This window comes from Dromaius novaehollandiae, chromosome 11 (assembly GCF_036370855.1).
Source record: "Dromaius novaehollandiae isolate bDroNov1 chromosome 11, bDroNov1.hap1, whole genome shotgun sequence".
Lineage (NCBI taxonomy): Eukaryota > Metazoa > Chordata > Aves > Casuariiformes > Dromaiidae > Dromaius > Dromaius novaehollandiae.
The window spans coordinates 24,236,033-24,251,078 of NC_088108.1; the positions used below are offsets into that span (position 1 = coordinate 24,236,033).

General features: G+C 43.4%; 1 protein-coding gene across 4 annotated transcripts in view; it reads left to right on the plus strand.

Annotated features, from left to right (window-relative positions):
- Window positions 1-9,855: 9,855 nt before the first annotated feature.
- The window catches only part of DRP2 (dystrophin related protein 2), a 29,047-nt gene continuing 23,856 nt past the window's right edge, over window positions 9,856-15,046 (plus strand). For 3 of the 4 annotated variants that reach the window (XM_026111107.2, XM_026111108.2, XM_064518427.1), the window contains exon 1: window positions 9,857-10,356. The gene's annotated coding sequence lies outside the window, so the exon portion shown is untranslated. Of the gene's footprint in view, window positions 10,357-15,046 lie in introns of all 4 variants that reach the window. The other variant, XM_026111106.2, reaches the window with a different exon arrangement.

Sequence of the window (15,046 nt, forward strand, 5' to 3'; positions counted from 1 at the left end):
TAGAAGCTGCTTGATAATTTCTGAGAGAAACAGTTTTTTTGAAAATCCAGAGTTTAGTTGCAACTCTACTGCTCACAGATTCCTCCAACTGGATGTGATTCAAGGTGTGGCCCTAACATCGCTAGTTCTCTCTTTTAAAGGCTGGTACTGCTTTTTTTTTCTTTTTCTTTTTCTTTCTTTCTTTTTTTTTTTTTTTTTTTTGACTAGCTTAGTGCTTAATAGTTTGGGACTATGCTAGCATCCCTCTTCCCCAGCACCTCTGGCTGGCAATCCCTATGATAGTGTCACCTGTTAGTTGTTAGACTCCTTTTTATGTTCCTGTTTCAGCTAAGTCCTCAATGAGGAGCTAGCATTATGTAATTGCTTTTATCATTTCTCTATGAAACAGTCGTCAAAGATCTGAGAAATGCTTGTGCTTATGCTGGAAAGCTTGTGTACTACATTCCTTAAGTACATTATGTTCAAATGTTGACCAAACTTATCCAAAGACTTGTACTTCTGTATTGCTACACTGGGATTCTCTATGGGGGTAGGACTGGAGGGATTGTTAGCCCCTGGAAAATCTAAGGTGAAGACATAAACACAAGTTTACAGCCATTGTAGCTGCCTGCGTAGGGCATGTTCATTCCGTTGGGATGTAACAGTCATGTAAGCAGAACATCTCAAAGGAGCATTTAGTTTCTAGCCAGGAAGAAAGACTTTGTTACCTGAATGCTCTTTGGAATTTGTGTGAGGAGCAGACAGAGCTCTGCAACCTTCCTGTGCTGCCAGAGGCTTCCTTTCAGTTAGGAAAGGTGTCTAGGTACTTATGAGTGTGATGTATGTAGATGTATATAGAGAGGCCTATAGAAGAAAGATTATAGCAAATACTGAAAGTTATATAGTTAATGGTCCCCAAGGTCCTTGAGCTCAGTGTGTGGGTGTCTGGTTCATAAACCACAGGATCACGTTATGGACAAGAGTTATTGCTGTGTCACCAGTCTTTTGTTGTATCCCATGTTATGAAAGTTGTTGACCAAATCATGTACAGCTTTGTCATTCAAGTGCACGGTTGGATCCTTAGAGGTACAGAACTACGGTAACAGGGCAGGTAACATTCCCTTAATGGCAGGTTTGTTGGTAGGGATGGCTGTTTAAAATCCTTCACGTGCAGCGATGATGTACCAAGTGTAAATGAGCATTTGAGATGGCTTTCAGCCTCTTTGTGTGCCTTGTCCAGGTGAGAAAGAGAACCACCATTTTTTTCCTCCTTTTTTTCCTTTCCCTTTTATTTTCTTTAATATGTCTACTTTTTTTCCTATTAACATTTCACTTGAACGGAAGAATGAGCTTTTAAGGGAGAAGTGTGCTACTGTATCTCTTCTTTTCTTAGCTGTTTCTTTAGCTTCATCTAACCATCACGGTAAATTTTGTAGACCACTTTCTGATACCAGCATGTGCTCAAAGACTTGGCTGACCACAGCATCTGCTGTGAGGACTGAAGGGGAGACTGTCTCGCCCCATCCACTTTCTGGTAAGTGACGAAAGAAATTAATGATATGCCTACAGTGCCCTTTCTTGCTGTTAAGTGCCTCCTGTACGTATTCACCATTAAAGTGCAGCAGAAACAACTATTCTGGGGTACAATTTGGTAGAAACAATGCTGCTTGCAGCACCGCAGAATGTTTAAGTCTAGCTCAGGCCTGTAGCCTCTCCCGGAGATAATTATATGTGACATATTTCACTTTTTAAACAAACAAAAAACATTTTTAAATGTGCCTGGAAACATTTTTAACGTTTAAACTGTTCTTGAACTTCACTCATTACCTTTTTTTCCTCCTCCCATAGCTCTGATAGGTGTTGTCTAGAAGGAAAGTGCTTGCTTTCATGCCAGTTGAGTCTCCTCTTGCGAGTGTTTTTTTCTTTTTAGGGGATGCTGTTTCTGTGTCCTGACTTCTAGGTTCTGCTGATCTCAGGGAATGCCGTTTTACGTCCTGTCTGTTCCCATGAGTAAATACTGATGACTTGCTCCAATAGCTGCATGTTCTGCCTTCCCAGGACACTTGCGTGCCTTCAGTTTAGGGGATCCGTAATATCACAAGCAGGCCAGAGCAGCAGTCATTTTAGTTCTGAGCTGCATTCTGCAGCTTTTCTAGCAGTCTGTTTAGATGATTCCAGACAGTGAGGCCTTTCCCTTTAGGAAAATCTCTGAGTAGGTGTTAGATAGGATTTCAAAGTACAGGCCCAGAGCCTTGTCTCGGGTAAACTGGCATAGCTCCACTGCTTTCTAAAGGAGCTATGTTGAGTTGCACCAGCTGAACATCTGGTTCACAGTTCACAGAACCAAAGCCATTAACCCCTCCACTGCAGACACATTGGCCTGAACATAACGTATCTGAAACTGCAGATGCCTCAGGCTAGAGATAGGCTGAATTCTGTTTCTGAAGCCATGTTTGCTTTGTGTTTCTGTTAATCAAGATTTGATTTTATGAGGAGGGAATCACTGGTGCATCTTTATTTGTCAGGCAGCGTTACCCTTTCAGAGACGGCTTGCTCTGAAAGAGTTAACAATTTCAACCTGTTTTCAGCTGGAATGAAGAAACTGGTTCCTCTGTGTCCCTGCTTTCTATTCTCTTGTTGGCCTACTTCCCTCTGCTTGCATTTTGCATTCCTAATGCCATGAATAAATCAGGACCCAGGGATTTAGAAGGTGGTACAGCTGTAGCCACTCAGAAAACTGAACCTCTGAGGCTTGTATTGCAGCTCTAGCAACTGCCAATATGCGTGCTTCTGCGCTCCTCTAATAACATTTAACTTTTACTAAGGTAAAATTCGCTTCAGTAGCCTTTATCAATACAGTTTAAACTCTCATATCACTGTCTCCTCACTCTGCTTCCTTTGAGTTTAAAGCCCTAGGGTGGGCAGCCACCTCCTGCCCGCTGTGACAAAATGTTTTGTCACAAATCTTTGCACACAGGAGAAAATAAGGGAAATCGAGGAATCTGACCTGGCTAAGAGTTAATTTTCTCTACAGAATCTTTGGCACAGTGAAACTCTGCTCTCTGGCTGTGGCAGTAGACGTTCTGATAATACATTATTAATAATATGCAGTGGACTCCTTTTATCTGTAGCAGTGTGGCTCCTGAGAGAAAGTGTGAGAGAGCTTTTTCTGCTCTTTCATTAGAGGAGACATCTAGTCTGGGTGACAAACAACAAGTATTAGTAACGAGCTTGCTCTGAAGGATGCATATCTTGAAAGAGCAAAGTCTTAAGATATTTTCTTCTAGAGATGATTTCTGTTGCAGCAATGACTGTCCCTCATTAAAGCTCTGCTTATCAGAAAAAAAGTAGTGGTTCTGATCTGATGCTGGCTTGATTTTTGCCAAAGTTTGCTCTTGACTAAAGATGATAAAAGCATATGGTGACAGAGTGTTAGGCACAGGATTTCTGAGATCTGTATTCAGCTGTTAGACCTGCCCCAGTAATTTCAAGTATTTGCAGATGGCAAGGCAGGTGCTGAGGTGCACAACTATCTTGGTGACTTCAGTAAGGTGCATATCTTGTGATACTGCTTCATTCGTCTGCTTTGCAGTTTCCTGTCTTGTAGGAGTAGAAAGTCTGCATAGCGAAGGGTAAGATTTTTTAAAATGCCTTAATTACTTTGGTGTCTAAATTCCATTTTCAGACTGACTAGTCTTGTAAAAGCATATAGGTTAAAGTAGTCAGTCTTCAAAAAAAAAAAAATTAAGCTGCAGGTACTATACACAGGCTCTAAATATGTTTTTAGCCTTGGCAGCTTTTAGAAATCTGTAGCTCAGACACGTGATCCCATTCTTGCAGCTTTAATGAGTTAACGTGCATCGGCCTGACTCTGGTACCAGCCAGAAATGTGACACAAAATGGACTGCTCTAGTATGAGTTAGGTGATGTGATGTGAAGTCGCCGTAACGCGGCTGGGTTCCTGAGCCCTGATACTATGTTTAGATACAAGTCATAACAGATACTTTTGAAAATTTTACTCTCTGCCTAAATCATTTGGGCTCTTCCCTTAACACAGTGAATACACAGGATTAAGTTTGTTGGCTGTCTGTTTTTTTAATATGTAGGCTGTATGCTCCTGCAGTGCGAGTTGCTTTCCTCCACTGTCTGCAAGTCTCGAGTGTGATCCCTGCAGGAAGAGGCTGCTCTCCGCAGCTTTTCTCCCAACCCTCTCTCCGGACTTTCTAGGCCTGCAACACTCCCATCATGGTTTGTTGTGCACGGGTCACTAAGCAGTCTGCTTTCTCTTAGGGCACCTCTGTTCTGTGTCTAAGTGAATCTTCAGCAGCTCCTCTGCCATCGTTTTCCTGCTCCTTTGTGTGCAAAACCCAGTAAGTAGGGAGGGGGATGGAAAGGCATAGCATAAACATGTTGACAGCCTTTAAAGAACAAAAAGGTCCCTGAAAACTGTCTTCCCTCCCCTTTTCTCCTACATGTATTTATTTTCTTTTCTACCATTTTTTCCTATTTTCTTTTTTTTCTTTCTTTGTCCCTCCCCCAATTTCTGTTACACTCTTCTTCACATCCACCCCTCCTTCTTTTGGTGCACTTTGCTCTGAAAAGGTTTCCTCTCTCCTCTATAGTCTTTCTCATTTCTCATTCAGGGACAACTGTTTTAATCTTTATGCAGCAACAAATGAAAAGGGAGATTCATTCTGTTTCTGAATACACGTAACCTGTCTGCCTATATCAGTTCCCCAGCTATTCTTCCTCCTCACCCCAGGTATTGGGCTTTTAGAAAGTACCCTGCTGTTTTTCTAAGCACTTTGATAATGGTAGGCAGGGTAGAGTCTGTGCTTGGAAGATTTTTGTGTTTACTGATACTAGCAAAGGAGGTGCAATTATTTACTTGACGTCAGTTTTTTAAACAAATGAAGGAACGGTATGGTGTGATGTTTGGGCAACCATTCTTGGTTCTCCGCAAGCTGAATTTAGCACCTCTAATTCCAGCTTCCTTCCTTCTCATGGAAAAAGGGCTCTTTGTGCTCTGCTCACAAGCACGCTTGCCTGTCTAATGTGCTGGGACTGATGGGCAGGTCTGTCCCTTTGTGTGTGATCTGTTCCCTCCAGCTTTGCATTTGCAGGTAGGCACAATATAACCAGTGCGATCAGTGATCCTGCATCAAAACCATATTGCTGTCATTTTGACATGGATGCCTGTGCCAGAATTCAGAGTCCCATCTGTTACTTCAGTTAGGACTCAGATGATGGAGTCATGTGTCTCCAGAAAGCAGGGCTTTGTAGGATCTCATGGAAAAACAGGATTCCTTCAAGCCGTCAGGCATGTTTTCCCTGCTCACAAGCCTTTCACCAAACCGTTCTCCAGCAGCTGGATACACAAGTACACTGCAAGTGTACAGCTCTAGGGAAAGCGTTCTTCTTTTTGTCTATTCCTGTATTCTCTTTTTAGCAAGTATGCACTTTAACATATATTCTCAGTCAATATTTAGCTCTGTCTGTCTGTTTTAGCAGGAGGCATAGGCATTCAGTTTGGAGGCTGTTAGGATATCAATGACTCGTTTCTGTATATAGGAACTTCATGATCTCCAAAAGCTTCTCCAGCCCTAGTTTGGGAATTAAGCCCATCAGGCTCCACCAGCTGCTTCTCCGCTTGCAATGTCATGTGGAGTCTTCATCAAAGGTTGCTTGACAAAATGCTGCAGCACTCCATGTGCAAGCCAAAGATCAGCTGAATACAGGCACACGAACATGTTCTCAACTGCTGCCTTCCTCACTGCTGCTGCACTGTGCTTGTGCTCTCTGCAGCCTTTCTTCTCTTTGCATTCTCCATGTTCACAGCAGCGCTCTATATGAGGGATTTTTTGAGAATTTATTCTGCATTAGTAAATCATAATCTTTTTCCTGTTGCAATCTACTCTCTAGGATCTTTTCCCAAGAAAACAGTATCATTCTTTAAAATACTTTAACTGAAACAAATCACGGTCCCAAACGTCTCTCCCATTCTCATGTTCTAAATCAGTTCATTTCTACGTGGCAAACTGAATCAGCATCTCTTCCTTGCGTGGATGCTAGACCTCTCTAGACCATGTTGTCCAGCAGTTGGTTCCTAGGTTGCTTCCTCGGCTTTAACTCAGAATTACGTTACTGTGATGATTTAGCACATTTTATGAATAGTTTCTGGTTATTTGAATCAAGAAAAACTGAAAAATTCTTGTAGTAGTAATAATAATAATACCGATCTCTTGCGCAGTGCTTTCATCAGCAGATCCCAAAGTGCTGAGGAAATGCTGCCTACCGTTGTTAGTCCCATCTCTCAGATCGGGAAATAGGGGAGAGCTTTTGTGACTTGTCCTAGCTCCCTCGACAAGGCAAGGGCAGGGCTGCTAGTTAAACTGACCTCTGACTCTGAGCCTGGTATTTCATTAAAGCAAGTGGAAGCTAAGAAAGAATATGTGAGTTCTGAAGAGGGTCTTAGCATCGCAGTAGATACAAAACAAAAAGAAAGTTCTGCCTCCCATTGTTCCTATTCCTGTACTTCCATAAAGACATCTATTTTGAGGATATTATTTTTTACAGGGAAGAAGGATTATTTTGAAGGAAGCTTGAACAATAATTGGGGGGCCAGAGGGGAGGATTCTGTCCTTAAGTTAGTAAGGGAAAGAATCTGGTGAAGTTTCCAAAGGGTGGCAACAACATTTCCTCTTCTTCCATACAAATAAGATGATGATCCTTGCCTTTCAGGAGACACTAGATTTCAAAGGAAGGAAGTTGCAGCATGTGAGGAGAGAGAGAGACTACATTTCAGAAGGCAGTTCTCTGAGACAGACTATTTTAGAAGAGCACGTAACAAGTGGGAGATATGGGAAGCGAAACAGTCAAAGGTAATAGCCTTTAACTGTATCGACAGCTAAAGGTGTTGTGTTACAGATGGGAATGCTAGAATTTTAGTTAATGTTTTTATTGGTAGTAATATGGTAGTAATACAAGATATTTAGCATTATGGATGTTCCAGCTTAAGAGCCATCTGGCCAAAATTAACATTGACTTTGAACAAAGCAAAGTAATAAAAACTTTGGGGTCAGGCCATACACAACTCTTATTTCTATTGTTTTCATTTTCATACTAAAATGGTGTTAATATATCTTCATATAGCGCAGTTCTCACCAATCATTTTCAGGGCATATTCATTCGTATCCAGGGTGTTTTGTATTTTGTAGATTGGTGTGTTTATTCTGCGTGGCTGATTTTGATTTCACAAGTGTAAATTGGAGTCTGTTTCAGCGATTTAAATTGGCTTAAACTCCACTGTTTTAAATGGAGTTACGCTGATGTAAATTAGAATCTGACTTCAATTTCACTCTTATGTCATGTAAAACCTGGCTCAATTTTATCTAGTGTATATTTTTATGTTGTATTTAGCATTGTGCGTGTTCCAATGTCTCTTGAGTATGTGCAGATTTAGTTCTGCTAACAAGTCATACCTTTGCTGTTTAGTAAAACCTAAGAAGTCTGAAATGCACTGTCAGGTAAAGACATGCTGTGGGCACCACTGTGTCTTTTGGAAGCTGGATTCTTGGAGTTCCTTGTGAGATTAAGTTATCTTCAGAAGTCAAAGCATATACAGCTTAGCATCTCCTCTCATAAACTTTCCCGTACACTCTACACAATTGTAGTGTTTACATGAAAGGGTGCGTTTATGACAAATCTGACTTTATCTCCCTGATTTCCTTTGAGTTCTGAATTGTTAGGCTGTTTGTCCTAGTTATATTCTTGAAACACGAGGTACCGGGGGGACAAGAATGATGCTCCCAGCCATGAAAGCAACTCTTTCACGAGAGATTCTGTTTTGTCTCAAAATTTAAACTAAACTGACATTAGATTTTTTTTTCTCCTGCTTCTTTTTGCTGTCCCTAAACTATCAAAAATTTAGGCTGCATGTACTGCAAAGTACCTTATTTTTGTGGTCCATGCTGTCTGTTAATGTCTCTGTGCTGTGGTCTGTCTCGTGTGCATGTGTAACTAGGCTTGATAGATACTCACTTTGTTCATCTATGTTGTCATGTTCCTTATAGATACCGTTGGTGACAGATGTATGCAGCAGTTTGACTTGGTTGTCTCTCTGTTGAACAGTGTGTTTGGGATTGCTTGGATAACTCTTCTAGTACAGGGCTCTCTCTCCCCCACTCTCCTTAGTTAACCCAGGACTTATTATTTGTGTCTGTGTATATATGTGCAAAAATAGCCCAGAAGAGACTCAGTTCTGTTATGCTTCCTATCCCTACCTAGTCTTTTTTGTCTAAATATGGCATTTCAGAGCAAGTTTGTTGCATCAGTACAGCTGTTGTGGAAACAGAAGCTATTGAAGCAGCTTCTAAAAGCAGAAGGTGTGGAGTATGCCCATGTCTCGGGTTGGTACTCAAGTCTCATTTCAGTATAGTTATGTGAGGTTTCTTCATGTCTTGCCTCACTATGTGCTGATGGACTCTGCTCCTGACTCTTTGTTCACTTACCTGCGAAGAAAGGAAAGGTTCCTTGGAGCTGGCAGCTCCTGTGCTGGAGCTTCTAGCTGGTACCACTGTGAAGAGCACATTGGTTTCTTGAGGACTGTCCCCGAAGTGTTTTACTGAATATCAGATATATTTTGACTGCTTTCTCCGGATTTAAACTGGTGACCTAGAAAGACTTCTGGTCCTGTTCGTATCCACCTTGCCACAGTGCTGTGGGATTGGAAAAAATTTTGTTCCAAAGGTCCCCAAACTGACTGAAATGTAAGCTTGACCTCTCCATCACACTCACTGCAGCAACAGGTACCTGAGGCAGGTAGGGCACTGCTGCGGTATGCACCACCATTTCTTGTCCACTGTACATCAATATATAGCCCACAGAAGGCCATGTGTCACTGGGAATGGTTTGCCATTTGTGTCTTGACCAGAAATCACTTGTTGCGGAGTTGAGAAGAGTTGGTTAGATATTCATTCTGATAGGTTTGAACACTTATGAATGAAGTAGAGCTTCATTTGGAGTTACAGTAGAATTACCAGTCGTGGGGACTAAATACATGAAAATGGGTGTCCTTTATAAAGAGAGGGACTGTGAAAGCAGTGATATTTCTGTAGAACATGACTATATGAGTGGAAAATTAACATCCTTATTTTGTGAGCCCTGTGAAGATAGGGGCTAGGGCTCCTTAAAAGTTGTTCTGAAAAGGAACATGAAGTTAGTGTTTCCTGAGTTTTAATTTTCGCAGGGAGAGGCAAAGACAGTCTAGCAGCTAAAGCATGGGACTGGGATCAGATCTGTATCCTCTTTCTGACTTGTCTTGACCAAGTTGCTGAACTCTCTGTTTGTTTCCTTTTATGTAGTGTGGGAATAATATCATTGGCATCTCAAGCAGAGTTTGAAATCCTTGGACGGAAGGATCTAAAGAATTGCAAACTATTTGTTATGGATGAACTGGAATCCAAACTCTAGGTCTGCTTGTGTCCTCAGCCAAGTTAGCAGCTCAAATCCTTCTGTTTCTGGTGAGCTGAGACAAAATACCCTGACATTTAAAAAAAAAAATCTTGGATCAGGATTTCTCCCCAGTTTGGAGAATTGGCTCTTCTTATTTTCCTTTTTTAAGGAGAATAGGAAGCATATCTCAAATTAAGTGGTTATCTTATTTTTCCGCTTTAACTTCAAATTTAAATTGGGCTATTTTTAAGTTATTAAATCTTGTGCCAGACATCCAAATTGCTGTTCCGAAACAAGGTGAAAGTGTCTAGCATTTTCCAGCATACACATGGCTGAACCTAACACAAAATGAGAGCTGCCAGCCCTGAAATGCAGTTGAGAGGCATCAGCAAGCAGCAGGAAGCGTGTCTGAGTCCAGCAGTTTGTGTCAGGTCTCCGGAGGTCAGGCTACAGCGCCTTTTGTGTGTGTTTGTGTTTCTCCCCCCACCCTTTCTCTCCCCGTCTCTCTGTCTGTTTCTCTCTCTCTCCATGTGTATTTTGTCTCCTCCTCCTCCTATGCGTGTGTCTTTCTTTGCATCTCCACTCTTCTCCCTCCCCTCCTTTGGATCGATCATTAGCCAAGGGACCTCCAAAAGGTCCAGGCACTTTGCGGGATTGTCCTTGTTCCTCCCGCATTTGCCGAGTCAAGGGTATCTCTTCCCAGGCTTGGAGAGATGCTGTTACTCCTGGTGATGTGATTGCATAGCAACCCGGCAGCACGGGGCGGTGGAGGAGGAGAGACAGTGAGAGCGTGCACCCGGCAGCGCTGAGCCTCAGCATGCATCCCTGTCACAGGGACTTCTTTGCTGATTCACAGAGGCAGCCCCAGTCCCTGCTCCCGAAGCCCGGCCGCTGCCTGCGTTTCAGACCTGGCGGGATCGGAAGGTAGGCCATGACAAAATTTGTTTCCCACTCAGATCCTGGCTGTGTTGGAAAGGGGAAAATATCAAAGGTGGTTTAACCTCGGAAATACACTGTGTTTGTGTGCGTATGTGCATGTGTATATCCCTTCACAGTAACACCGTCCATGTATGTGTGGGCAAGGAAACTTGCAGAGGAGAAAAAAATGGGTGGGGAGGACACAGTGGGAGAGAGAAAGGTAGCCAAGACTGATTCCACAGGGGAGAGGCCAAGAACTGGCAAGCGATGCAAATTCCCAAGGCGAGCAATAGTAACAAGCATCCCAGTTATCACTAGCTTTGATTCTGCTCACATTGAAGGCTTATTTATCCCGGCAGTGTTTTTGGCTGAGCTGAAGGGCTGCTTAAAGCAGGGTATATGGTGGCCTTCTAGCATTCTCCTGAAAGGATTAGACCGCAGGCAGAGCAGAGCCTGAAATATTTTTTTGAGTAGTAAGCTGGGATCAGGCAGTAGTCCCAGCTCTGCCCTTTGCATTCACTTCCTTGCCCAGTCCAGCCTTGCTCCCTTTGTGTTTCTGCCCTCCCTCTCCCCAGCTTCTTCCCAGCCCCTTTCACTTATTCCTCCTCCTCTCCCAAGGCCTTATCTTGCCACTGACCTTCCTTTTGAGGAGGGCAGCCCAGAACTGCTACAGAACCATCTAGAGGAGATGTGGGACATTTGCTGCTTTCCGAGGCTGAGCGCTCTGCCTCCCTCTCCTTTGCAGACAGGGCAGTCTAGGGAGCAGTCGATGAAGATTTAGTATTGCTTGGCACGACAGATATTACTGGTCCCCAGTCCAGTCCCTGCCCTTCTCCACGGCGCGGCAGGCATGCAGCTCTGATGGTGAAATTATCAGCACTTTGTTAACAGGGTCTCTTGGCTGAGACACTTCTTGTGCTGTGGCAAGGGTGTGAAGCATTTGCTCTTGTGATTTTAAATGCTGTGCTGGCTGTGGGAGAACTTAGGTTTGACAGCTAGATTTTGGTCATCATTTGAAAAAAAAAATTCTAATCGAACCTTCGTAAGTCTGTGTTTTATTGTGCCCTTACACTAGGTCTTTCACACCTTCCCTCCTCCCACTCACTGACCTCTCTGGAGCCATGAGAATTTTTGCTTTATTCTTTTTAATGACCTTTACTGCTCTGCTACAGCACCCTAGCTGAATGCACCATGCAAAGTGCCAGCTGTAGGGGTTAGTGATGTTGGGAGGGATTCCTTTCTCCTGAGAGACCTGCGTGTGTGTGTGCCTGTCCTGGGTTTTGGTTCCATCTGGCATGGTTACCGGCCAGCTCCACGTGGGGAGAGCTTGTCTCGACTGCTGCGTGGATTGCCAGGCAGGACCCTGGTGAGAACGAGCATGGAACGGGACTCCTGAAAGGAAACGGCACGTAGCCAGGGAATTTCAAACTATCTTGTTTTGCAGTGCTGTGTCCAGCAGCACATGTGCCTTGAGTGTCGGAGTGGGAAGGTGGTTGGGTGTTGCGTTGTAAGGCTGTGTCCAAGTTTTCTTGCTTAATTAAAGAAATTAAGATGAGGACAGTCTCTCTGCAAGTTAATACCTGAGGTGTAGATAAATCACACTCACTAAAAATCGCCAGGACTGTAACCATGAATGGAGTTGTTCAGATCAGCTCTTTTCAAAACTAAACAAAATGGGTTAGTGAAGGAATTAGATAAATGGATTCAAACAAAAGCCCTGAGTTCTTGAGATGAATGGTGAATTTCTGACTATAATACTATTTTGACTAATACGTTCAAGACTTCCACTTTAGGCTAGGTGCCAATGATAAAAGCACAGAAGTGGAATTGTAAATCTCATGTAACAGGACGTACTGAGCAGACAGAATTCACTCTTCAAACAACGTCATTTTCACAAGTGTATAAAGATCAAACTGAGTTCTGAAGAATGGAGCCGAAATAGCTCCATCCCTTTTCCTTTACCGTTTTCCCTAGCGTAAGAATAAGGTAGCTCTTATACATCTCAGGAAAGGACAGGAAATGTGACTTCATACAGCACACAATCCACTTATAAAATGCATTGCCTCACAAGGCCAGAGAACATATTGCTGTGGTTGGGAGCTTAAAAAGCCATGCTTTGGTGCGGGGCAGAATATTCGGCACATAGACATATGTTTAAATTAACACTGAGAATGAGAAACAAAGCATCAAGGGAGCCAAAAGTTAGCACAACATTACCCTGCTTTACACTGTATGGTTGGTGTGCTCTTCCCATCACTGCTAATCATTTATATGGTACGGCAAATGGATGATGCATTTTTCACAATGCAGCAAGACTTGTTTCCTGTCTCTGACAGCAGGGAAGGGAGAGCTCAGGTTGGTAGAGGAGAAAGACAAGATTCAGGATTTTTAGTGGGTTAAATAGACTGTTTTCAAGGCTACAGAACATGACTGAGTCTCTGAAGAACTGGGTCCAATTTTTAAGGTGGCTGCAACTTCCTTCCAGTCATTAGGCAAGTTATGGCTCCCCTGCTGTTCCCTGGGTGGGGTGGGGAGGATGCTTGCACCTTCCCCTCTTCCTTTTGTCTGGCAGGTCTGTTAGACTGCAGCTTCTCTCAGTCTGACACAGTGGGGCTGTGTTTGCAGCTGGGTCATCGAGGTGCTAGGATAATTATTTGCATTACTTGCCTAATTGAAGGAGGAGGAGAAGAGATGGGAAGAATTTCTACACAAAGTGACTTTTGGAGAGAGCAGCTTAAAACCCAGTTGTGAAGCTGGAAGAGCCTGTGAAAGAGTTTTGGATTTCAATCTTCCTAAATAAGTTGCCATAAGTTATTTTTAAGCAGAGAGAGAAACACTCAGTTCTGCATGGCCGTGCTGTGGGCAGGCACCCACACTCAGCTGGTCAGCTGGGGACATCAACTTCCCTGTTTCCTGGTGCAGGAATGTAATTGGTGGAATATTTCAGCTTGGCTTTTTACAGAAGACACTGTGTGTGTATATATATTCTTTTGCCTGGGAAAATTGAGATTGAGTGAGCAAGCAGAGGAGACCCTTCTTTATTAGGACCTGTGCCACCTATTTATCCTTTGAATTAAAAGTTCATTTTGGTGATGAGCTCCAACTCCAAGTGGTCGTTTAATGATGCAACTCCATAGATGCAAGTGCCCCACTTCACGCGCGTTCGGTGAATACAGTATCTTCTGTGCCACTGTGTCACTACCAGATACAGCAGAGATTTTATGTTACTTAAGGACAGCTGTCTTATCATTATAATTAATGAAGGGGACCTGGGTACTTAGGTGGAGGTGTCCTGCTCTGCCTGTGAGGAGAGGTGCTGCTGGAGAGGCAGTGGGAGAAGGTAGTGGTTCCTGTCAGCTCCGTGTGCTCCAACACATGCGGTGCTAAACCTAGCTACAGCTTTGGCATCTGGGCTTTCTGCCCTCAGATTTTCTGCCCATGCCTCTAAATCCTGTTGATGTGGAATACTGCTGATGGTCCCTGTCCCCTTTCCGTGTGCAAAAGGACAAGTGAGATTTGGGGGGACTGTGGGGTGATTTTAAGGAGAATGCTTGGCTATCTATTCCTGGTTTGTAAAGAGGTGGGGACTAAGAGCCCATGCTCCAGGAGGGAGATGTGTGGTGTTTGTAGGCTTGGTCCCAGTGAGACAAAACCTTCTCTTCCTTCTCTCACCAAACCTTGACCTAGTGAGGTCTTGGGAAGTAGGTCTGCTGACCCTAGATTCCAGGCTTAAATTATTTAATTATATGTGCAGAAGGCAATTCATTCTGGAACAGGATGTGCTATCACCCTATCAAGGGAGTCCAGCTGTCTCTGCCAGCTTGGGAATGCTCCCTTTGCTAGCTTATACATGGGAGCTGAGCTTTGAAGTATCCGCAGGCCTCCACCTTTCCCCTTAAAGGACACAGAGCATGCTGAGCTAAAATGTTATTACTTCTCTTGTTCAGTAAGTTAAACAACAACAAAGTCGTTAACATTTCCAGCAGTAGGGAATGTGTTTGTATTTCCATTCCCCTCATGGGATAAAGGCTGAGCTGCCTTGCCTTGTAATGTTGCCATATTTTTTCCTTATGGGCCAAGAACTGAAGTGGAAAGTTTCAGTCTAGAAGGAACATTTTGGAGGAAATTAGCAATTCAAAGCAAAAGCCTTGTGATAGAAAGACCTTCTTGACCTATTTGCTGCTGTTATAGGGAGTAGAGAGCTGCAAATGCCAAATCTGGCATTAGATTCTAGTTTCCACGGAAGGTGCCTGATCCTGGGAGTTGACTGTAGAGATATGGGTCAGCCTGCAACATGAATTCCCTTGAAGTTTAGGAGACTTTGGATCTGGGGTTGTATCGGGACTATTTTTAACAATGACAGTGAAATGCTCCTGGGTGTCAGTACCTAAAAAGGTGAAGGAAGAAATAGTCTTGTGCAGGGCATGCTCTTGTGGTAAGCTGTCCCTTCTCTTACATGGGGTGGAGAAGCTGCTGCAGTCTTTGTACCCGAGTGCTGCCTCTCAGCCAGTCAGCACTGCTGCTGCAATGGAGCTGTAAATAGGAGCAATGTAGAGATCCCTGAGCAGAGCAATAAGTCATGTTGCGGAGCTGAAGCAGAACTGGTTGAACAAGGGCCATTATAACTGCCTTTGTCAGACAGCTTGGAAAGCAGTGCAATGAGCCAGGCTCTCCAGTGCTGATTTTGTAACAGGTA